This window comes from Natator depressus, chromosome 13 (genome assembly GCF_965152275.1).
Source record: "Natator depressus isolate rNatDep1 chromosome 13, rNatDep2.hap1, whole genome shotgun sequence".
Classification (NCBI taxonomy): domain Eukaryota; kingdom Metazoa; phylum Chordata; order Testudines; family Cheloniidae; genus Natator; species Natator depressus.
The window spans coordinates 36,887,214-36,911,577 of NC_134246.1; the positions used below are offsets into that span (position 1 = coordinate 36,887,214).

The 24,364-nt window shown below is 50.4% G+C and overlaps 1 pseudogene; it reads right to left on the reverse strand.

Moving 5' to 3' along the window:
* Positions 1-252: 252 nt before the first annotated feature.
* Positions 253-23,778, reverse strand: LOC141997108 (DLA class II histocompatibility antigen, DR-1 beta chain-like; annotated as a pseudogene).
* Positions 23,779-24,364: the final 586 nt, after the last annotated feature.

Consider the following 24,364-nt stretch of genomic DNA (forward strand, 5'->3'; position numbering starts at 1 on the left):
TGTGCTGCAGGGAGCAGGGTGGGGGCTCAGGAGGGGCACTAGGCGGCGCTGTGCTGCAGGGAGCAGGGTGGGGGCTCAGGAGGGGCACTAGGTGGCGCTGTGCTGCAGGGAGCAGGGTGGGGGCTCAGGAGGGGCACTAGGTGGCGCTGTGCTGCAGGGAGCAGGGTGGGGGCTCAGGAGGGGCACTAGGTGGCGCTGTGCTGCAGGGAGGGGGCAGGGGCTCAGGAGGGGGGCGCTGTACTGCAGGGGGCATCACTCAGCTTGCCTCCTCCTCAGGAACCAGCCCAAGGCCCCAACTCCCAGCACAGCCAGGATGCAGCCAGCAACGATCATTGGGAAACCAGCCTGGCCTGGGATTTCAGAATCTGGGAATGTCCGGAGACAGACTGAACCCTGGGCCCCTCACAGTCCCTGCGCCCCGCCCCTCCCCTGGGGACTGCCCCCACCCTGTTTTCTGCCCAATAGGCCTGGGATAGCATCCCCCTCCCCCGGCCCGTCTGCTCCTTACAGCCACACCCGTGTGTCTGCCCTGCAGCTAGACACCCCCGTCTCTGCCTCCCCCTCCCTGTCTGTGAGCCCCACAAAATCTCATCTCTGCTTTCCCGCCCCTCTGAGCCCCCCAGTGCCCCACTCTGTTTTCCTCTCCCCTCTAAGCCCCCAGAACCCAACTTTCTGGTTTTGCCTCCTCTCTGAGCCCCCCAGAATGCCCCTCTCCCTCCCCCCTCCTCGGAGCCAACCAAAACCCATCTCCACCTCCACCTGCCCCCTAGTACCTCTCTCTGTCTACCCATCCCCTGGTACCCCTCAAAACTGCCCCTCTGCATTTCCCACCTCCCTCATCCCCCCCCACCAACTTGTGTCCACTTCCCCCATATTCCTCCCCTCAATCGGAGGTGCCCCATTCCCAGCCTCTTCCCAGTGCTCCCTCCGCTCTGCCCGCCCCAGGTCTCACCCCAGGTCACCCTCAGAGGGTTGCCCCCTCGGCTGCTGTGTCTGACTACACACACGTGCTCTGTGGGGCCGAACCCCTCTGGCCCCAGTTCAATGGACACCTAGATCTGGAAGGTGGGGTCTCCATTTGGCAGGATGCCACTGATCAACTGCTCCCTCAGGGTTATCTGACCCCCCTCCCACCCCGCTCCCAGGTCACCTCAGTGTTTCAGGGATAGAACCCGTCACATGGCAGACTAGGTGGCACAGCCGGTCCTGGGACCCTGGGACAAGGGCCACAGGCACTGTGGGCTGGGCTGTTGGGAGTGCGAGGAACGTTTTTTAGTCACAGGGAATGGCATAGCGGGGGGCTGCGGGTTGGGTTGAGGGCAGTGGTGAGCGGGAGCCGGTTCGCTAGAACCGGTTGTTAAATTTAGAAGCCCTTTTAGAACCGGTTGTTCCGCGAGGGAGAACCGGTTCTAAAAGGGCTTCGAAATTTAACCGGCCAAAAGTGGCGCCTCAGGCGCCGACTCCATGGGTGCTCCAGGGCTGGAGCACCCAAGGGGAAAATTTGGTGGGTGCAGAGCACCCACCGGCAGCTCCCCGCTCCACCCCTGGCCCCAGCTCACCTCCGCTCCACCTCCTCCCCTGAACGCGCTGCCCCGCTCTGCTTCTCCGCCCCCCACCCCAGGCTTCCCGCGAATCAACTGTTCGCGCGGGAAGCCGGGGCAGGCTGAGAAGCGGGTGGTGGCTTTGCATTCAGGCCCAGGGGGGTGGAGGTGAGCTGGGGCGGGGGGGCGCGAGGAGGGCCACCCACGCTGCAGCAGGTAACCCGTGGGGGGGGGGCACGCAGGGGAACCGCTCCCCGCCCCAGCTCACCTCCGCCACCCTGCTTCTCAGCCCTCCCCGGCTTCCCGCCGAACAGCTGATTTGCGGGAAGCCGGTGGGGTGGGGGCAGAGAAGCAGAGCAGGGCGGTGCGTTCGGGGAGGAGGCAGAGCGGAGGTGAGCTGGGGCTGGGGCCGGGCGCGGGGCGGGGAGCTGCCGGTGGGTGCTCTGTACCCACCAATTTTCCCCCGTGGGTGCTCCAGGCCTGGGGCACCCAGGGAGTCGGCGCCTAATGTGCCACTTTTGATGTGATCGGTGGGGGGAGCGGCCGCTCCCCCTGCTCCCCCCCTAGCTACGCTCCCCTGCCCGTAGGAGCCAGAGGGACCTGCCAGATTCTTCCTGGGAGCTGCCCCAGGTAAGCACCGCCGGGACTCCCCACCTCGCCCCCCGGCAGGTCCCTCTGGCTCTTAGGGGTGGGGTGAGCACACACTACGGTGGCCCACGAGACCCTCCTGCCCGGTTCTGGGGGCAGTCAGGGGACAGCGGAGAGGGGTGGATGGGGCAGGGGTCCTGGCGGGGCGTCAAGGAACATGGGGAGGTTGGATGGGGTAGGAGTCCCGGGGGGCGGGGGTGGGCAACGACCCCCTCGTGGGGTGAGGAGGGAACCCGTTGTTAAGATTTTGTCAGCTCATCACTGGTTAAGGGACACCTACAGAGCTGCTGGGGGAGCCCAGGGCTGGGCTAGCAGGCACTGCGGGTCGGGACTGAGGGGCACCAGAAGAGCTGTCACCTGTCTTCTCAGTGATGAATGACGCAGAGCTCTCAATCCAGAACCTGCATTGCTGAGGAGTGAGGAGGTGTATCAAACCGAATGTCTCCCCTTCACGGTTCTAGCACTCTGCCACATGCCAGGCTGTCAGGTGAACGGAGAACCAGCCGTTCTGATCCGTCTAGTGCTGCAGCACGTCCTCCCCATTCAGGGAACATCAGGTGACGCTCAGATGTCACCGATGTCATCATCCAATTCACAGCTGTGCAGGACCTGCGTGTAGTTGGGCTCTGGGGGCAAAGTGGGTACATATGAAACTGAGTAGGGAATTGCCACCAAGAGGCAGAGAAGGGGGTGAGCCTTCTCCTCTAAGCTACTAGACCCCACACTCCTCCCAGAGATGGGGATAAAATCAGGAGTCCTGACTCCCAGTCCCCTCCCACACCGGTCCTAGCCACTAGGTATCAGGGAAACCACTTCTCTCTTGTGTCCCCTCCCCCAGCTCCCGCCTACCTCCTTTGACAACCCCTTCCCAAGCTGAGTCAAGTGCTGGGTCTGGGGACTCACCTGCCTTTGGGGAGCTGGCGTTCATCTCTAGCACCAGGCCCTGGTATTTGATCTCCACCCAGGAGTCCCAGGCCAGACACTCAGAGCTACCTGCTCTCCAAAACTGGTGGGTCTCTCAGTCATCCAGGGTGTAACCAGTTCGGGGATCTAGCCTGCCGGTGTTGCTGACACAGGCTGAGAGCACCAGGCCATTCACCCTCTCCACATGCAGCCGCTTGGGCAGACCGGGAGCTGCATCGGGGGAGATGAGCTGGAGATAGGAGAGATGGTGAACCCCTGTAGGAAGGAGAGAGACTTCAATGGGAATGGGACCCAGACATCTGGGACAGCAACCCAAGGGGGCCCTGCAGCACAAAGCCCTGGAAGAAAGAGACTGGGATGGGGAATGAGATGCAAGTATCCGGGAGAACAAGGGTCACTTACTGGCCAAGGTGATGGAGCAGAGAGACAGCTCCCAGGTCACCTCGATATCGCAGGGATAGAACCCTGTCACATGGCAGATGAGGTGGCACGGCCAGTCCTGGGTCCCTGGGACAAGGGCCACACGGACTGTGGGCTCGGCTGGGGGGAGGGCGAGAAAGGGTTATTAGTCACAGGGAATGGAATAGCAGGGGGCTGCAGGTCAGGAATGAGGGGCACCAGCAGAGTTGTCACCTGTCTTCTGAGTGGTGAATGGCACAGAGCTCTCGATTCAGAACCTGCATTGTTGCGGTATGAGGAGGTTCATAAAAGCTAAAGTCTCCCCGTCATGGTTCCAGCGCTTCACCACTCGCCAGGCTGCCGGGTGCTCCGAGAACCAGCGGTTCTGGTCGGACTGGTACCGCAGCACGTCCTCCCCGTTGAGGGAATATCTGGTGACGGCTCGGACAGCACCGGTGGCATCGTCCAGCTCACAGGTCTTCAGGACCTGCATGTAGTAGGGTTCTGGGGGCAGAACGGCTGCGTGAGCATGGAGTTGCCACCAGGAGGCAGAGCGGGACGGACCCTCCAGACCCCATTCCTTTTCCAGAGGGGGGGACAGAACCTAGGAGTCCTGGCTCCCAGCCTCTTCCCCCACTGGCCCTAACCACTAGGTATCAGGGAAGTCACTCCCTCCTACCTCCTTTGAGCTGCCCATCCATCCCCTTTCCGAGCTGAGCCACATGCAGGGGCTCAGGGACTCACACGCCTTTGGTGAGCTAGCGTTCATCTCTTCACCCTCGTTCCTGGGGAGGCTTGAGAATAGTATACTAACTAATTGGTTACAATGTGAGCACAGACCAGCACTAATGGTCTCAGCTGCCAGGACCAGGCTCGCTGCCTGCCTCGCTCTCCCACCCTGCAGCAGCCACCGACCAGCAGTGATGCTCCTCTGCTGGGGGCGCTGGCAGAGACTCTGCGAACGGGGAGGCTGCACCCCTGGTGAATGTAGGTGAGTCCTGCTTGGTATTTGTATTAGTAATAAGAATGATAATGATAATATCAGGAGGAGGGGTGGGGCAGGAGATCCTGGCTCACATTAATAGGAAGGGAGCCAGGTTGGAGGAGGGGACGCAGGGAAAGGATCAGGGGCAGGGCTGGGGAGGCTGAAACAGGGCTGGTAGGGCCCAGCTGATGTGGGGGGAGGGGGGGGGGCTGGCTCAGTATGCAAGTTGTAGGACACGATATACAATGGCCTCATTGACCACTAACTCCTACCAACAACATCTCTTTTCCTGGTAAAAATAACTAGTATATTCAATGGCAAAAAAACCCCAAACCATGTTCATGCAGCGTGAAGTGGCATTTTTGTCCCATGGCAGAACAATGAGATGAGCAAAACTCAAACTTCTAGAAACCAGGAATGGTCCAGGTAAGGTTTCCCTATCCTGCTGTCCCTCCACCATCTTCAAGTACTGCCTAAATACATATTCCCACCGTCCTTTGGAGCTAGAAGATCCAGGAGGCTGGAGAGCCTGGCTTACATTCGAACATTGAGCCAGCTCTGCAGAATGACTACCAGAGGTGGACAATGGAAGAACCATGCTACAGCAATTTACAACTCCCTTAGGTTTATTCACAGAATACCTTGTCATAATAGGGTCTGCAGATTTACCCCAATTGCAAGTTTAACTCTAAAATGTGAGTAAAAGTTCGTAAGACATCACAATAACATATAACAGGTGGTTTCTCTGATTGGTAATAGTGTGGAAGGTGTAATGACAGGGTATTTTTAAGTAAAAACGAAAAAGGTAAAAGATGAAGCATTTTAAAGTTTTGAAGGTTAAGTGGCTAAAACAGACTTTCACTGAAATAACGTCTTCGGTAACCCTCTCTTGTTAATAGAATTCCATTTTAATTCAGGGCTGTGACTGCACTGACTGTGAATTTAATCTCATCAACCGGCTGTTGCAACACCCGACTTTTGGTGATAGTGTCCAATAATTTTTGTTCTGTGCATGAAGTTCAGCGTAGCTTTAGGGTCCCAGGTGAGATCCCATGACGGGCCAAGTTGCGACAAGTGTCCATGTTGTTTTCACAAATGGTGGTGGTAAACCAGGTGGTCAGGATCTGTCACGGACTAAAAGTGTCTGGGATGTTTTACAACCTTTGGCTGTTGGAACGGGTTCATGACAGCAAAAGCGGTTCCAAAAGATCATCATTTTGTTGCTTCTTTTGAAAGGTGGCAACACGCTTGAGTCCTCCAAGTGAGCAAGCTTATCCACTTGTGCAGCGGTTCTCCAACTTTTTAATGGGGTCGCCAGGGCTGTCTTAGGCCTGGTCTACACTGGGGGGGGATCGATATAAGATACGCAACTTCAGCTACGAGAATAGCATAGCTGAAGTCGATGTATCTTAGATCGACTTAGAATCACTTTCTTCGCATCCTCGTGGCGTGGGATCAACGGCCGCCGCTCCCCCATCGACTCCGCTTCCGCCTCTCGCCATGGTGGAGTTCCGGAGTCAACGGCAGAGCGATCGGGGATCAATTTATCGCGTCTACACTAGACACGATAAATCGATCCCCAATAGATGGATCACTACCCGCCGATGTGGCGGGTAGTGTAGACATGGCCTTAGACTTGCTGGGGCCTGGGGCCAAAGCCTGAGCCCCACCAACCGGGGCCGAAGCCAAAGCTCGAGGGCTTCAGCCCTGAGCACCGAAGCTCAGCTTACAGGACCCCTGCCTGGGGCTAAAGCCCTTGTGCTTCAGCTTTGGCCCCCCTGCCTGGAGCAGTGGGGCTCAGGCTTTGCTCCCTCCCCAGGGCAGTGGGGTTCGGGGGGGCTCAGGCTTTGGTCCCCCCTCCTGGAGTCGTGTAGTTTTTTTGTTGTCAGATGGGGGTCAAGGTACAATGGAGTTTGAGAACCACTGGCCTAGTGCATACAATGTTCATGCTTTCTGTAAAAACCTAGCTTTAGCTGTGTAAATGGTAAAAGAGGGGGGAAGTTTTTCCACCTTTGCCCATTCTAGACGTACAGCCAAGGCAGTGATAAAAGCTGGCTTGTCCTTAAACATCTTACAACCATATAACAGCAGCAGTTTTCAGTTTCATTTTAGCTACAAAGGAAGTGAGTTGTAAGTTCGTAAGCTTTGTTCACATTTGAAAGGTTTAACTGTCATTTTTTGTAATGTTGGATCAAGTTAAGATTTGTAAATCCCAATTTTAGGATAAGGAATTTCCCATACTTAAAATATAACAAAGTATTCTCCCCCCTTGTTAAAACCAGATGACATGGAGCCAGAAGTTAATGAGCCAGAATTGGTGTGTTGGAATTTAGGCCTAATTGATGGACAAAATAATAAGGGGATGGGCCATTCCACCCATCACTGCCCTTTGGGGTCCGTCAAGAAAGAGATTTTGTGAGAAAAAGATTAAGAAGAACAGTAGAGAAAGAGCGAGCCTGGAGCACTGAGCCTGGTGCAAGACCTGAGGACTGAATCAGAGGCTGTGAACCAGTCAGGCCATGTATTAAAGCAGATTCTTAGGTACGAACTTGGCAGAGTTTTTGCTAGCATATTAGGCATTAGATATTTATGTAAATATATTTTAAGGCTAGCACTTCTACATCCCCATCTAGCACAAGATAAGATGGTTTGAAAGAACAATGAATAGGGATGTTGTGTCTGAGATATTAGGAACAAGGAGAGGTAACAAACAGATGTCATGAAACATGTAAGTTGGTACATCAATTGTGTATCCCCGTTGTTTGTCTCAGTCTATAAATGTCGGGGTACCTCACATTAACCCTTTGTGTGGCCTAGGGGACAGCAGAGACTCCCGCTGCTGACTGAGCCCCTCCTTGCCACTGGGCACTAATGTGTTAATGTACCTGTAACCACAGAGCCAGGGCGCTAGGACTGTGCCCTGAGGGCAATAAACCTGGCCGAGTGCTTTCGTCACCTAACTGCACCTGTGGTCTTTCTTTATGAGCAACATCAAAGTCTGCTGAATGAGCAGGCTGCCTTATTTGCTGTTAGTAGTGATAACTGGAGCTCCAAGGACAGAAGCACTGAGCAGCGTTACCAAAGCAATGACCTTCCAGCCTTCAACATTTAACAAAAGGAGGCTGCTGGAGCGAGTTTTGCTGTCATGGCTGCCACCCCCACCATCTCCTGGGACTCCAGGCCTTCACCGTCCTAATCCTGAGAGATGTACATCACCTGGCACAAGTAGGGGCCCTGACAACATTATCACCCCTCCCAGCTCCAGCTGAATCCCAAACCCCATCTGGGATGAAACAGGATCTGACTTTAACAACAACAGCAATAGCTCCAGCTCATCTCACCTAACTTCTCTTTCCCCCCAAAGGACAGTTATTACCATCTTTGATACTGTCTAAGTGTCTGAACACTCTCTCTAGCTAAAGGGACAGGGAACAAGCGATGTTGTTATAATGAGAGCCTCACTTAATACTCTACATTTCAAAGGCTTTAACTGTTTTTCCTTATTTCTTTATCTTTAATAAAAGATTAAAAGGCCATTTAATGGTGTGTCTGCCATGGTACTAAGCAGGCTGAGGTCTCTGTACACCAAACCCTGGACCTTTCAAACACCATTTAATGTTGGACAGCGGCTGGGTTATGTTAACACCTATGGCCCATATTGTCCATCTACACTAATACATCAGCTCCCAGCACCATGATGGAACTGGGCAGGCAGACACCATACTTGGGTGAAAAAACAATGGGATATAGTAGGAGCAGAGAGGTGGAGTCATTTTGGGATCCTGCCTTCATGAGACCACAATAGGAGACTGTATCCAGCTTGGGTGTCCAAACCTCTTACAGGACACTGACAAACTGGAAAGAGCTACAAGAATCAGCAAAGTTCTGAAGACCCTGCCTGTCTCAGAGAGCTCCAAGTGGATTGATCTCCAGGGGGAGTTTCGGAGAACAGAGGGGCCTTCAACGTTGCAGGCCAATACAGAACGAGACCCTACTTCCGGGAGCCTGGAGTCAGCAAAGGTCTGTCTTGGACAAAGGTGCAAACATTGGATGAGGAGCCAGGGGAACAGTTGACTTGGGGCTGTGGTGGAGGGGAAGTGGCAGTCGGGAATGAGAGAGTTAGGGGAGGAGAATGGGAGAGTGGGGGAGAGGTAGTGGGGAATGGGAGAGTTGGGGGAGGGGAATAGCAGAGTGGGGGAGAGGCAGTGGGGAATGGGAGAGTTGGGGAAGGGGAATAGGAGAGTGGGGGAGAGGCAGTGGGGTATGGGAGAGTGGGGGAAAAGGAAGCAAAAGGGAATGGAGAGAGGAGAAGCAGGGGGCAGGGCGCCATGGCAAGGGGCACATGGAGGGTGTGACATTCCCCTTTTGTTATCTGGACCGGTGATCTGCTTGGTCACTCCAGTCCCTGACTCTGGGAGCCAGCCTGACCCTGCTCTGCTGTGAGAACCCCCACTCCTGGGCTGTTCACGCACAGCCTCTGGCATGTCAACTGCTCCTTGGATTGTGCAACCGAAAGACACTAGCCAATATCTCTGGTCCCAGACACAACCCCGGGAACCTCCGTCTTGCAGGGTCCATTTATGCCCGCTGGACGCTGCAAGCTTATATGAGTTCGTGAATTTAACAAAGAAAATGATATGTACCAGTCTTGTTATCCCAAGGGGACCCTCTGACATGCTTCAAACGAAACACACTGCTCCAGGTAGAATAAACAAACAAATATATTAATTATAAAAGATAGATTTAAGTGATTATAAGTCAAAGCACAACAAGTCAGATTTGGTCAAATGAAATAAAAGCAAAACGCATTCTAAGATGATCTTAACACTTTCCGTGCCCTTACAAACTTAGATGCTTCTCACCACAGGCTGGCTAGTTGCCCTTCAGCCAGGCTCTCCCCTTTGATCAGTGATTCAGTCACTGCATGGTGATGTCTGTAGATGGAGGTGGAAGAGACAGGAAGAGCATGGCAAACGTCTCTCCCTTTTATCATGTCCTTTCTTCCCTCTTGGCTTTGCCCCCCAACTTCAGAGTCAGGTGAGCATTACCTCATTGTAGTCCCAGACTGACCAAAGGAAGGGGGGCGTGACTCAATCAAGAGTCCAACAGATCCTTGGTTGCTGCCTAGGCCAGAGTCCTTTGTTCCTGTGAGGCTGGGTTGGGTTTGTCCCATACATGCCCTGATGAGGTGTGAACTGTCCCTCTGTTCTTGGAGAGTTTTTGCCTGGGCTTGTTTTAAGTCATGAGGACACATTTTCAGCCTCATAACTATATACATGAAATTACAACCTATAACATCACTATAACATTACTGTAACAACCATGCTCAGTGCATCGTGAGCCTTCCGAAGACACCCAACATGACACATTTTGCACTGATCATATTATAATGATCACACAATCATATTATAATGATGAACATGGGGTTGTAGGGTGTTCCCCCAAGGTACAGAGCGTCACAGGGGGCCCAAAAGTTCTTTGTGACAAGGGTCCCAGTTAATCTTAATTCCCCTATGGTGAAGAGCCTCATGCCCATGAAGAGTCTTAGGCCTGTGATGCCTCTTTGTTCCTCTCCCCAAACTCATTTATCAGTTTTTCACAGTATCAACATTTCCCCCAATGTCCCTGTTTATTTTAGGTTTCCCACCATCATCTCCACAGAGATCCCAAGCTCCCAGTCCCTTCCTGGCTTCCTCCTGCGTTGCTGCTTTCACCCCATTTTTACCCTTCTATAGGCCCCAAAGCAAGGAGAAAACAAAGGAAATTCAACCCCACAACTTAGTCAATGCTGAAAAATAGATTCTTTATTTAGGCTTCACAATTTGTTTGGATTTTGGCAGAAGATTTAACCCCTAAACGATCCCAAATCAGAATTCAGGCTGTAGGTAATAATGAGAGAAAACAGAGAGAAAACATAATGAAATCATCTGCCTTGGTAACTAGATTTGGAGAGAAGCTGGGGAACGGGAAGCAGCTGAGCCAGGTTTCCAAGCTGGGAGGAGGGCACTGGGAAGGTGTAAGCACAGATTTGAAGGGACGGATTTGGTCCCATTGATTTCCAGGAGGCCAATGCAAGACTCAACTCAGGAAGCTCTTGCTCCTACAGACACACCTGGCATTCGTAAAATTCCCACTAGGCACCACCCCATACCTTCAGGCATCTAAACACCTTTTAAAAGCTGGCCCCGTGTCTGCTACATTTAGAAGAACTATACAAGCTTGTGCCTGTTTTCTTTCAGACTGATTGGTGCCTCCTGGAATTGATAGGGATTGTCTGGCACAGGAAGGAAAATGAATATTGAAAGGCAGACGCACCCGACGTATGTGTGACTTTGAAACATTCAAAGAAATTGCTTTAAAAGGGGGGGACCCAATTAATTGGCTGTTTTAATTCAGGAATGCAGTGTTAAAAAGAAGAAAACCAAAAGCCTCAGATAAGCAAAGAATGAGAGAAAATGTGGCTGTGCCATCTCGATGGAAGCAGCAGAGAAAGTAACAGACCAGAAATCTCAGAGCTGCAGCAAGTGTCCAGTAGAAAATAAGAAGATTGTCCTCCAGTGAACCCCAACACTGGGTGTATAAACTGGGGTCGTCATGGTGGACCTCAGAGCTTTGCTGAACTCACCAATGAAGCCCTGCCAGACACTTGGACAGACCATGTGTCCCGCATTCTCTTGTGCCAGGCTTTCCAGGCTTACCAGGCTGGGAAGAAGTGGCGAGACTTCCTTTCGGAGGCTGTATCGCTTGTTGTCGCTTTCATATCAGTGTCTGAAAGTTGCCCTGCTGTGTCTGCTCTCTTCGTAGCACATCCTCAAGGAAATATGTCTTGGATTTTAACTACACCATGCCATTAGCATGTTTCTCCTTCCTCAGCCCAAGTCAATGGCCCCAGAGAACCTCCCACAATAACTTTAAACAACTGCTTTTGTTAGTTTATACTTGTCCCTTTCAAACCCCACACTAGAAAGCCCGGGACCAGGTTAGTAGGACGCCTTCAGACCAAGTGCTTCAGAGAGTCACTTAAAGTCTGACAAATACATTGGAGAGACTGAAGAACTGATGATTATAAATAAGGCTTGGTCTACACTACATACTTGCTTTGTTGTAACTACATCACTCAGGGGTGTGAAAATAATCCACACCCCAAACAATGTAGTTATACTGACCTTAACCCCCTGTGTAGACACTGCTATGTTGGTGAGAGCTCCCTCCGACCTAGCTATCGGCTCTTCCAGAGGTGAAGTCATTAAGCTGACTAAGTGATTGGTCTATGGTATAAGTCCTGGGCCCCAACACTGGTCTATCTATGGCCATGGATTATATTTTGAGTTCTGTACATCCGTAGGACATTTGATCCGTAAAACTGATGATTATATACTGTGTTGACTGCAGCAGTACTGACCATGGTAGAAGTAGACCTGACAAGAGCTTAGCATTAAAATGAGAATGCTAATGCTCCCTGGACTCAATAGTACAGGGTTATCCTAATAAAATTTCATTCAGACATGGACAGCAAATGCAATATGCTAGATTTCAGCTTTCATATCTACTCTGGCACCAGGGCAAATCCAAGGTATTGACCCCCATTCTCACTTACAACACTTCAGGGATTCCTCTGGTTTCCACTGGACTCTTGACTCTGAGGGACCCCAAAGCAAATTCTAGGCTGTGAGTAGCAGTAACAATTGGAGAGAGAACACGCCATTCAATCACTGACATTACAGACAAGATTTGGCAGGAGGTTTGGGGAAGGCTGTGAAGCAGGTGGATGAAAGAGAACGGAAAAAGCAGAAGGGGTGGGGAGAGACGTTAGGGCAGCTTGTGTATTGTCATAATGAACGCTGGTTGAAACATTAGATTTGAGGGAAAATTGGATTAAATATATATATATATATATATATATATTCACAGCAAGTGTTAGTTTCCGTCAAAAACTGTCATTTTTTGGTCAGAAAACCTGAAAATGCTTGGCTACAAGTAAAAAAACATTCAGTTTTCAGTAAATTTGTGTTTGTTTTGGCAGCTTTTTGCCAATAACTTTTTAGTTTTTGGCATGTTTTTGCAAATGTTTTCAGTTGTCAGCACTTTTCTGCCCAATTTTCTGGGGTTTCAGCAGGTTTTAGTCAATTTTTTGTTTTTGTTTTTCAATAGAAAGTCTAAATTTTCCACAAGAAAATCAAACACCATTTTCTGACCAGCTGTAATAATAATAATAGGAAGGAAAGGAAGTTTAATTAAACCATCTTCATTGCAAACAAGATTTGGGTACAGCTGGGAACAGGAGGAAAACCAGGAGGAGAAACAGTTGGGATGGGATGGGAGAAATTTTGGGCAGCTCAGGGAAAGATCTAAAGGAGCAATAACAGGACAAAGAAACTCACATGCACACAACCAGATTAGCATCATGGTGCTGCATTCTCCATCCTCATGAGCACTTAGGGGACTGGAGGCAGCGGGATGCGGTCGGGTGGGTTGTTTTCTTTGGTGAACTGGAGGTCCCTGCAGAACAGGACGGGCTCCTGACCTATGCCGAGGCGGTACTGCCAGAGGTACAGGTTCTTTTGGGGCTCCAGGGTCACCTGGATTGACTCCTCTTCTTCTCGGGCTTCGTTCCAGTCCTCCTGCTCTGTGCAGACGCTTCTCCCGCCGTACTCGGCCCTGAGGGAGAACTGGACCTGGGTGATGAGCTTGGTGAGCTCTCCGGCCCCAATAGACATCTCAGTGGAGATGCTCCAGTTGTGCTCAATGCTGGACATCTTCTGCTTGGCATAGCCCACCTTGCGGGTGACCTTGTCGGACCAGATGATGGGGGAGTCGGAGTCATTGTCCAGAGTCTTGATGCACTCCCAGCCACCGGTTGAGGTGCCCTTGGTGAGCGTCAAGCCCCCAGGGAAGAAGTTCAGCACTTTGGGGTGGATGGAGTAGAAGGAGTCCAGCTTGTCAAATCTCATGTCTGGGTACAGGAAGAACTGAGCCCCCCACTTCTCATCCACCTTGATCAAGGTTAGGAAACGATCGATCCCGAAGTAGTAGAGCCCCTGGCAGTATTCAGGGGGCAGGACAACATTATTTTCACCTTCAGCTGTCCTCAAATTAGTCACGCTGCGGATTACACCCTGGTTTTGGAAAATGATGAAGAAGGTCCAACAAACCCTCCCGTAGTGGTCCCCACCGCGGCACCTGGGATGCAGCTCAAAGACCTGAGCTCCCTTATCTGTACTTAGGTCCTGCACCACCCGGTAGGAACTGCCTTTGATGATGTAGATATCGGGGTCCTGCCTGCTGCCCACATAGTGATCCCCACCCAGGCACGCAGGGTGTAGGCCCTGGATCTTGATGTTGCGCCCCTTCTCAAGGAACTCAGTCGTCTGCAGGTAGCATCCCAGGTCAGAACGGACGATGCAGTCTCCATTGAGGTTGCGAAAGATGTCTGTGCCCGGGGAGTCCTTCCGAGGGACCAATGATCCAGTGACTGGCCTGGAGCCCTGGGGTGGGGACAAAGTGGAGGGAAGGGAAGGGTGCAGTTGGCAAAAGGATCAAGGCAGCTTGAGAAGACCATGTGCACATGGGGTTGGACTGGGAGACATCAGGAGACTTCTCTCTTTCTATCAAGGGAAAAACTTTTCAGTGACACCAGGAGTGAATCCCTCAGGGCAACAATGACCCCTCTTCTCTCACCCCAGTGGAGCTACGGCAGATATACACCAGCGGGAGTATGGCCCATTGACACCAGTGACACTATGGCCCATTAAAGCCAACTGGAGATCTGGCCCAGTGACACCAATGGAGCTATTGCCAATATACACCAGCTGGGGTCTGGTCCACTGCTTCCAGTGGAGCTGTGGCCCTTTGACCTTAGCTCATCTGATCTTTTGTGAATGTTTGGTGCTTGAAGACCCCCCACCCACCCCTGGTTCCAAGAGCAACCAGGCCCCTGGGACAGGAATTGGGCAGCCCTGGGAAGTATCTGCAGTGAAGTCTCCTAGATGTGCCCTGGGCCTGCAACACTATCTTTGGGGGGCGGCGGGGAATTTTCTTGGGAGAGGAAGGGGAGGGGAAAGCCCAGGGTCCGGGCTTGGGAGAATCCTGCTTCACCTGGGTTCCCACTTACCACTGTTGATCTATCTGACTGGGCCATGTCTCCTCTGTCTCACCCAGTAAGTACGAAGGGCTGCCCTGCGTGGAGATAAAGAGGTGAGGAAACAAGAACAAGATCCTGACATATAACTCTGTGCCCAGCCAGGAGTCCATGAACAGAGCTCAAAAGAAAACAGTGCACCAAAGTTCCCTCAGTCTCAACCCACAGCCCCCTGCTATCCCAGTCCTTGGCTCCCCTCTCCCCGCCAGCTCTGCCGGTGCCCCTCAGTTCCAACCTGCAGCCCCCTGCTAGCCCAGAACTGAGCTCAGTGTTTTCCTTGGGAATTGAAATTAGAGGGGCTGTTGAATTTACAGTGGGCTGAGGGCCAAGGGATGAGATCATGGGGGTGAAGATGGGCTGTATAGCACCACAGTAAAAGCAAAACAAAAATATTTTTTAAAGTGTATTTAATTTAAATTTACTTTTGAAAAATTAATTTTAAAGTACTTTTTTTAAAGTACAGAAACTCTTTGAGACAGTGATGGTGCAAGATAACAACCTTGGCAAATAATGTTTTCTAAATATCTTGTCCTTCTAGGAAGCATATATTTATACGTTTCCTAGTCACAAATCAAGCATTCTGGAGCAAAGTCACTAAAACATACTAATCTAGCTGTTGAAAGAATGAGAAATTATATTAATTCCTTCTATATATGCATAAACTTTCACAAAATTTCAATCAAAAAAGGAGTTAAGCTTCCTGTGACTGCCTGGTTGCTACAAGCAAGTTCCTTAAGTTTTCGCTGGCAAGGTGATTTGGCGCTAACTCTTGTCACCACATTTTAACCATCAAAAAACACCAATAAACACCAGCATTTGAATGTATGATGATTTTTATATATATTTTATAGATATAATATATATACATATACATTTATAGATATATGGTTCAATTTCAATTCGAATTTCCAACCAACAACTGAATGGATTTTTTTTTCCAATTAGAACAATTAGTTGGAAAAGGACTAAATTGGCAACTCTGCATGTAACTAGCTGACCACTGGGGGAGGAGGAGCTCCCCCCTCCTCCCACAACTCTGCCGGTACCCCTCAATCCCAAACCGCAGCCTCTGCTTTCCCAACCCTGGGCTGGCTGGTCATGAGGAAGATACTCACGGGTAGGAATTGTGTTTGCAGTCACTGTCCCTGTCCCTGTCTGGGTGTCTCCCTCTAGGATGGATGGAGCTGGGGGTTTCTGTTGAGGATCCTCCGCAACATGAGACGCTCACAAAGAGACCAGGTTATATCAGGCAGAGCTGGGCATTCCCGCCCCCTTCCCCTGACCTTCCTCTCTGGGCGTCACCAACACACCCTTTTCTTCCCTGGGTTCCCGGAGTGCAATTCCCCCTCCCCCCAGCCTGCAGGGAGCTGACACCCAGACAGTCTCTCTGGGGCAGGGACACAGTGTTTAATGAGCCACCAGCACCCAGGCAGTCCTGGGCCAGAGAGGGACCCAGACAACATTACCACCTCCCCCGGCTGTGGCTGAGTCCTGACCCCACCCTGGGATGGGAGATATGGGGTCTTGCTATCAAACCCCCTGCCCCATGTGTCCTTTTCCTTCCCCACCTCATTTCTTCTCTAGTCTAAGGGTATGTCTGCACTGCATCATGTGCCAGGTCCATGTACCCTGCCTGCCAGACCATGCTTTCCAAACTTGCCTACAAGCCTCCACTCAGCACTGGTACACACGCTTCATACCCACCCTATATCTGGGCCAGTGTGTCCACGCTGGTGATGTGCTCACACATCTCTGATGCTGTGGCTTCTGGGGCATATCCCAGGGGCCCCCTTGCTAGCTGTAACTGCTCCAGGGCTTGGGTCATGGTGCATTGTGGGACATCTTCTCTGTCCATCCTGCAGCACTTGGTCGGTAGTGCCCTTACGCTGCCAACTCATCCACTAAGCCCTTTCGGGCCTGCAGGCTCCCTGCTCCCTGGATCCAGCACCGGATCCATGCTTGCGGCTTCACAAGCAGGCAGCGAAGTCAGGCAGCGAAGCTTCGGGATGCTGGTCGACATTTCTGCCGCGGTTTCCAAGGCAGCTGTGACGCGGTTGACGTAGCTGCTGCCTGCTGCCATCTAGGAACGGTTGACACCAGCTGCTGGTTTCATTTTCTTCCGTGCTGGAATCCAGCTTTGACTCCACGTGGTGTCAGAGGGGTCATGGCTCCAGCTCCACCTACAGCTCTGGGTCTTGTTGGGCTGCTGCCTCCGAAGCTCATCCCCAGACAGTTCCTCCAGATATGGGCCCAGGATGCCCCTGGATACTCCATCCGTGTTGGCTAACCTGGTGCTGGCAGCAGCACCAGGGTCTGCCAAGGGGTCTGCTCTGGTGACTGCATGATCTGCTCTGGTGGTGCCCCTGTCTCCACTGCCTCTGCCTCTGGGTGCCCAGGTCCAGCCTGGCTCAGCAGAAAGTCATGAATGACTCTGGTCTGGATGCGGTTCCCAGCAGCAGTGGAATGGCTGGTGCAAGGGTCAGGTAGCCAGGTTGCTCCCAGACGCACCATTCCCATCCTCCCCTTTGCAGCAGGTGGTCTTGAGGTGCTTCAGCTGCTCCCAGCCCTGAGAACCGTCCAGTGGATCCAGGCTCCTTGCTGAGCTTTCACGAACATGCTGGTTTCTTGTGTCTTGCTGAAGTCCTGGACCTTGCTGCCCCCCCACCCCATGTTGACCAAAACCCTGGAGTGTCTGGCCAGGGGGCAGCCAATGGGTGAGGGGCACTGGCTCAGTTTCCCAACAGGCTGGGCCAAGGTATGTTTGAAGTTGAGGAACCCACATGGAAAAGAAGGGTTAAACATCATCAGCTGTATTTGAACCAGGAGGTGAGTGGGAAGACAGGAAACAGAAGGCCCAGGATGCACAGGCCCAGGGGATTGTGGGATAGCATTGGTGGACAATATAAACATGAGCCTGGCAAGAAAGCTTCATTCATGTCCTTCCTGCCAGGGGGCCGGGTACAGTCACATGGGCTCAGACCCACATCTCTGAGCAAGGAAGCCCTCCTGTGTTCAAAGCGGGGACAGGCATGTGTCAGAGGGTTTTGTGGGTGGACACATTGGGCCTGGACCATTCTTCAGCATAGACACACTCTGTGTGAGCTTGGACAAGCTACCTCCCATCTCCCATCTCAGCCTCCGTTGCACCCTCTTCTGAGTGGGGTTAAAATAACACTGCCTTTGTGGATGTAGAGTCTGGTCTTCAGCCTGGGGAAAGACTCCAATTGATTTCAGGGGATTTGAGGGGGGCCCTGAGCTTGCCAAGGCAGGCATGGTGGGCTGCAGCAAAGGGAATTAGGCTGGGATCCCGCCTTCACTGTTGCACCCACAAGGAAATGCTCTTGTCCAGGGATCCCTTGCTCTTCAGGGATCACGCCGCAGGGTTTGCATAAATGCACCTTGCTCCTATTATGCTCTAAGGCTGTGCCTCTGGGTTTCCCCAGGGAAACTTCCTGCTCTGAGTCCCTTAGAAAAGGATGAGCTGAGCAGAGAAAGAAACACCCAACAGGGTAGCAGAGCAAACCTGGAGGATGAGTCCATGCTCAGTTCTTCAGGCTGGTTGGAGGGGAACAGGTCATTCCAGAGGTGCCAAGAGAAGCCCCTCAGCCCTGGCTCTTGTCTACCATACAGGGCTGCTGGATCCACCGCTCATTGCTTAGCTTATAAACCAGGGCTCAGGACTTTGCTTCCCACTGGGCCCAGGGCTTCAGCTCTCAAAGGCTTTGCAGCTCCATGCTAACACACTGGTGGGTGGGTGTCGAGGATAAAACCCTCTCATCTGTAGCAGGCTGTTAGCACTCTGGCCTGATTGACAAGCCAAGCATCTGAGCAGGGACATCTCCCAGGCACCCTGACTGTGAAAGGTGCGTCACTATACACACAGACATATCATAAATGGAAACAACCGTTCCCAAAGTCCGACATAAGGGTGCACAAACGGAGCTGTTTGGAGAGCAGGGGATGAGCCCAAGCCTGGGATAGCAGGGGATTGTAGACCGGGATTTTGAGGCATCAGCAGAGCTGTGTATGGAGGAGCCCAGTGCTGGGAAGCAGAGAGCTGTGGCTTGGGATTGATGGGCACCAGAAGAGCCATTTAAAATCCACACCTTTGTCAGCAAACCCGTCTCTTCTCCTATCCCCACCTGACCTGGTGAATTATTTCCTTTTACTCCTAATACTTTGGAACTTCTTGGAACTGGCTTTATTTGCTGGGTGCAAAGTCCCATATCTCCCTGGCTCCCTGCCCAGCCGGGTCCAGATAACAGGTAATGAAGAGGAAGGAGGCTCAGAGGATTTCATCTCAGAAGAGATTTCACTCAATAGAATCAGAAATGTGGGGCTGTATTGCTCCTCGAGAGGTCACCTAGTCCAGGCTCCGGTACTGAGGCAGGTCCAAGTAAACCTTGACCATCCCTGACAGGTGTTTGACCAATCCAGTTTTAAAATCCTCCAATGGTGGGGATTGCACGGGCTCCCTGGGTCGCCTGTTCCAGAGCTTAGTTTCCCTTAGAGTTAGAAAGATTTTTCTGCTATCTAACCAAAATCTCCCTTGCCACAGAGGAAGTCCATTCCTTCTTGTCCTATCTTCCGTGGACTTGGAGAACCATTGAGCCCCGAGCTCTGAAGACAAACCTGTCCAGTTTTTTTTCACCTTCCCTCATAGGTCCGGTTTTCTAAACCTTTGGTCGTTTTTTTTTGCTTTCCTTTGGACTCCCTCCAATATCTCTGTGTTTTGTCTAAAAACCAGTGTGTGGAAATCATAACTGGGGGGCAAAAAGCTGTTGCATATCTTCCTCCACGTTGAGGGTAGGGGGCGAATTTCATGAGCTTTCTCTGTACAACGCAAGATGGTATAATTTTGGGTTCACACTCCAGAGGAGAATGAGTTCCTTGGCAACTGGGAGGTGCCTTAGCTGAGCCTTCCCATGCAGAGCTGATCTCAGCATCTGCGTGAGACTGCACCTGTATATGGGCTGGAGGAGGCTTGAGAGCCTGTCACAGCAGTACAGTGTGAAAGGGATCCCAGGCTGGTGGATCAGGCGGGCTCAGTGGTACTCCAGATCCAAGTGGCACCCCGGGTCGGGGGCTGGTGGGGGGGGGGGAGAAGGAACCATCACAAACACCTCTTCCTCCCACGCGTCATCCAGTCCTCCTGCTCTGGGTAGACGCTTTTCCTGCCAAACTCAGCCTGGACGGAGAACTGGAACTGGGTGATGAGCTTGGTGAACTCTCTGGCCCTGAGGGACATCTCAGTGGAGATGCTCCCATTGTGCTTGATGCTGCACCTGCTGCTAGGCACCTTGTGGGTGATCTTGTCAGGGGCAGCCCGTCCATATAGGTGAACTAGGCGGTCACCTAGGGTGCCAAGTTAAATGGGGCGCCAAATTCGAGGAAAAAAGTCAAATGGAAAAAAAAAAAGAAAAGGATGAAAAAAACACAAATAAAATAACAAAGATATCATTATTTCAATTGCCTTGCACATATGGAGGGAATATGAATTATAATTCATTTCTCTACATTTCTGAGAATTTATTAATATGTCAAATCTTTTATTCACTGCCAAAATAAATAATATTTTATCGATTTTTTTCCAGTTTGCGACATAGGGCCGAGATGACCCACTCCGCAATTTTGATAAGCAATAACTCAGCCACAATGAAACACATCCGCCAGCGGCAAGAGCTGCAATGTTAGTGACACCTAACTCGACTATACCTCAAGGTCGCATAGCTGGAAATTCCTGTAGAGCGGAGATATGGCGAGTTGATACATGTCAAATGGTCATTTTAACACACGTCACAGGTAGATGGCTAAGAATCAAGCGAATACTGTGGAAAATTGTGTTTCTTGGTGCCAAAGAATAAAGAATAATGTCTTTCAGCATTATAAATCCAAAATGTGAGTATCTTTAAGCATTATTAAACCTTAGTGTTATTATCGGGCTGTATAATTATGAACTTTTCTTTGTTATAACTGGTTCACAAGTAATAAATAAGGTCCATAAAAGAAAAGTAACCACGTTAACACATAATAGGCTATGAAAGTGATGATGTCGCACTCCAAGCGGGTAACTGTGAGGAAGGGGATTACTTTCCAAACAACTAGTGTTGGGTTATAACGTCAAAAAAGGTCATTTTGTTTCCACGTAAACGCTGTAACTAACTATTTTAATAGGTGAGTGAGTGTATGTTACTAATCAGTGAACCTTTAAGCAGTGAAAAGAAGTGTTGGGATGGCTGCAATGTGGTGTAAATCGCCAACCATGTGATGGGTGCGTCAGCCATCCTCAGCGCGATCATGCTTGCAGTCAGGAGCACAGTACATAACAATATTCAAATGCCCCATGGCAGAAAGAGGAAAAAGAAAACCCTCAGGAGCGGAGTATCATAAATGAAAGGCTGAGAAGGAAAAGGACCAAGCAAAACAGCAGGGATCCTTCCTGAAGTTACAGTATGGGGACCCAGCTTCCTGGCCCAGATGTGATGACAGGGTGCGGCAAATTCTCGTGGAACTTGGACCCGAACAAGTTCATGAATTTCCCTTCCCTAAGGATGGAAATAAAATAAAATTCTCTGCTCAGCATTACCAGAGGAAACTCATTAACGGGGAAGAAATTCATCAAAACTGGTTCCAATATTGAGTGTCGAAGGACTCTGTGTTTTGCTTTTGCTGCAAGTTGTTTAGAAATCGAGCAGTTGGTAAATCACTTACTGACGATGGTTCGAAGGACTGGGAAACCGGATCTTCAGTTCTCTCTTCACATAAACAAAGTACGGAACATTTGGAATGTTTTCAAAGTTGGAAAGAACTTGAATTACGATTGAAAAGAGGAAAAACTATCGATGAAGAAAATTTACGAGTGATCAAGGAAAAAGAAGAATATTGGCAACAAATATTAGAGCGTCTGATTGCTTTACTGAGAGTTCTCGGTGGGCAAAATTTAGCATTCCACAGCCGTGGTAGAAATGAAAAATGACACGCTCCAGGTAATAGAAACTTTTTAAAATTCATTGAATACCTCGCTTTGTTTGATCCATTCATGGAGGAGCATCTACGTAAAATAACTGATCGTGAAACACAGGTTCATTACTTAGGAAAAAATATGCAGAATGAAGTGATTCAAATCCTAGCAAATGCCATTAAAAAGAAAATTGTAGACGCTGCCCATTCTGCAAAATGCTTTTCAATAACACTGGGCTGTACACCAGGTGTGAGTCGCATTGAACAAAGGAAGATGATCGTTCGTTTTGTGGATATGGAAAAGTCTACAGATGAAGATAATGTAGAAGTGCTCATAAAAGAACATTTTTTGGGTTTCGTACCACTGAAGGAGATGACTGGAGCATTTATGACTGAAACAATGTCATTATCTGTTGAAAACTTACGTGGCCAAGGCTCTGATAATGGGAGTAATCTGAAGGGTAAAGACAATGGTGTGCAAAGGAGAATGACGGAAATCAATCCTAGGGCCTTTTTCATTCCTTGCAGCGCGCATTCTCTGAATTTGGTTGTCAATGATGCTGCTAGATGCTGTTTGGAGGCAAGCAGTTTCTCTGACCCGGTGCAACATGTTTATGTCTTTTTCTCAGGCTCAACACGCCATTGGGAGATTCTGTCTCACCATGTGAATTCTCTAACTGTAAAACCACTTAGTCAGACAAGATGAGAGAGTCACATTGATGCTTTGAAGCCTCTTCGCTATGAACTTGGGAAACATTTATGATGCCCTAATTGAAATTTCTGATGATACTACCTTTACTGGATCATCTGGCAATACAGCACGTTCAGATGCAGAAGCTCTTGCAAATGGCCTTTCCAAGTTCAAATTTGTGACTTCACTCATTTTGTGGTATAATATCCTTTTCGAGATTAACCTCACTAGTAAGCAGCTTCAGGACAAGAACTTGAACATACATTCTGCTATTCAAAAACTGCAGCAAACTAAAAATATTCTGGAGGAATTCAGAAGAGATGAAGGGTTCAAAAGAACACTGGTAGATTGAGCTTGCTGAAGAAATAGACTTTCCAACAGAATTTGAACCAGAACCAGTTTGCATTCGGCAAAAGAAACAGCAGGTTTTGTATGAAGGATGAGACACACCCATTCAGAACTCAAAACAAAGGTTCAAAGTGAATTTCTACTTCGCAGTCCTTGATACTGCTATTCACTCGGTTGACGAAAGATTTCAACAGATGCAGCAGCTAGAGTCAGTATTTGGCTTTCTATATGATAGCCACAGCTTGCAAAAGGAAACAGCAAAACAGATAAGAAACTTGTGTATAAAACTGGAGTCAGCATTGACTCATGAAAATTCAAAAGACATTGATGCTACAGATTTGTGGAGTGAGCTTCAGGCTTTTTCAAGACGACTTAAGAAACATTCCAGTCCTGAAGAAGTACTGAAGTTGGTTTGTGAAAATAAACTCACAGACAGTTTTCCAAACATTTTTATAGCTCTGTGCATACTTTTAACTTTGCCAGTTTCCGTAGCCCATCCCATACCCAGAGACAGAACCCAGGAATCCAGGCTCCCAGCCCTCTCCCGCACCAAGCCTAACCACTACATATCAGGGAAGTCGCTCCCTTCTGGTGTCCCCTCCCCCAGCTCCCTCCTACCTCCTTTGAGCCACCCACCCATCCCTTTTCCGAGCCAAGCTGAGTGCTGGGGCCCATGGACTCACTGTCTTGGGGAGCTGGAATTTACCTCCCACACCAGGGCCTGGTACTTGGTCTCCACCCAGGAGTCACTGACCAGGCAGAGAGCGCTGCATGCTCTCCAGAACTGCTGGCTGTCCTGGTTGCCCAGGATGTAGCCATTACGGGGAGCCAGCCTGCCGGTGTTGTTGTCATAGGTTGAGAGCACCAAGTCATTCACCCTCATCACATGCAGGTGCTTGGGCAGACCGGGGGCCTTCTGCGGGGAGATGAGCTGGAAATAGGAGGCCTGGTGAACCCCTGGAGGAAGAAGAGAGACCAGGATGGGAATGGGACCCAGGCATCTGGAACAGCGACCTGATGGGGCCCTGTAGCACTCAGCCTTGTGGGGGAAAGACTGGATAAGGAATGGGACCCAGGCTGTCCAGGAGAACACAGGTCACTTACCAGCCAAGGTGACAGAGAAGAGATACAGGAGCCAGAAGGTTTAGCCCAAGGAGCCATCGCCCTGGGTAGGACGGGATGGCAGCTCTACAGGGTGAGGCCTGGGGCCAAGACCCAGAGAGCTGGAGAGGGCACAGCCACCCCTCCCTGTGCTGAGCTCTCTGTTGCTCTGACAGGAAACATGAGAGGGGCAACCCAGACTCCCAATCTGAGCAAAATTCAATAAAGACAAATCAAACATACCTTCCCTGCCCTGCTCAGTGTGTCACAGGAAGCCTCGATCCCCACTGGCACAATAAATATTGAATAACTCCTGTAGCTTGTTCCCAGTTGTCTCTGTTATAATGTGTGTTTCCTTTATGGGGAGGTTTTGTGTTAGTACAGCAGAATAGTCCTCAGCGGCTCCAAATAGCAACTGTTACATTGGGTGGGAACTATCAAGAGACACAGAGCGTTGTGGGTGGTGTTGTTAAGTGTGGATGGCTGGTAATTTTCACTCCATGCATCTGAAGTGGGTTTTTTATCCACGAAAGCTTATGACCAAATAAACCTTTTAATCTTTAAGGTGCCACCGGACTCCTCCTTGTTTTTGTGGCTACAGACTAACACGGCTGCCCCTCTGATACTGT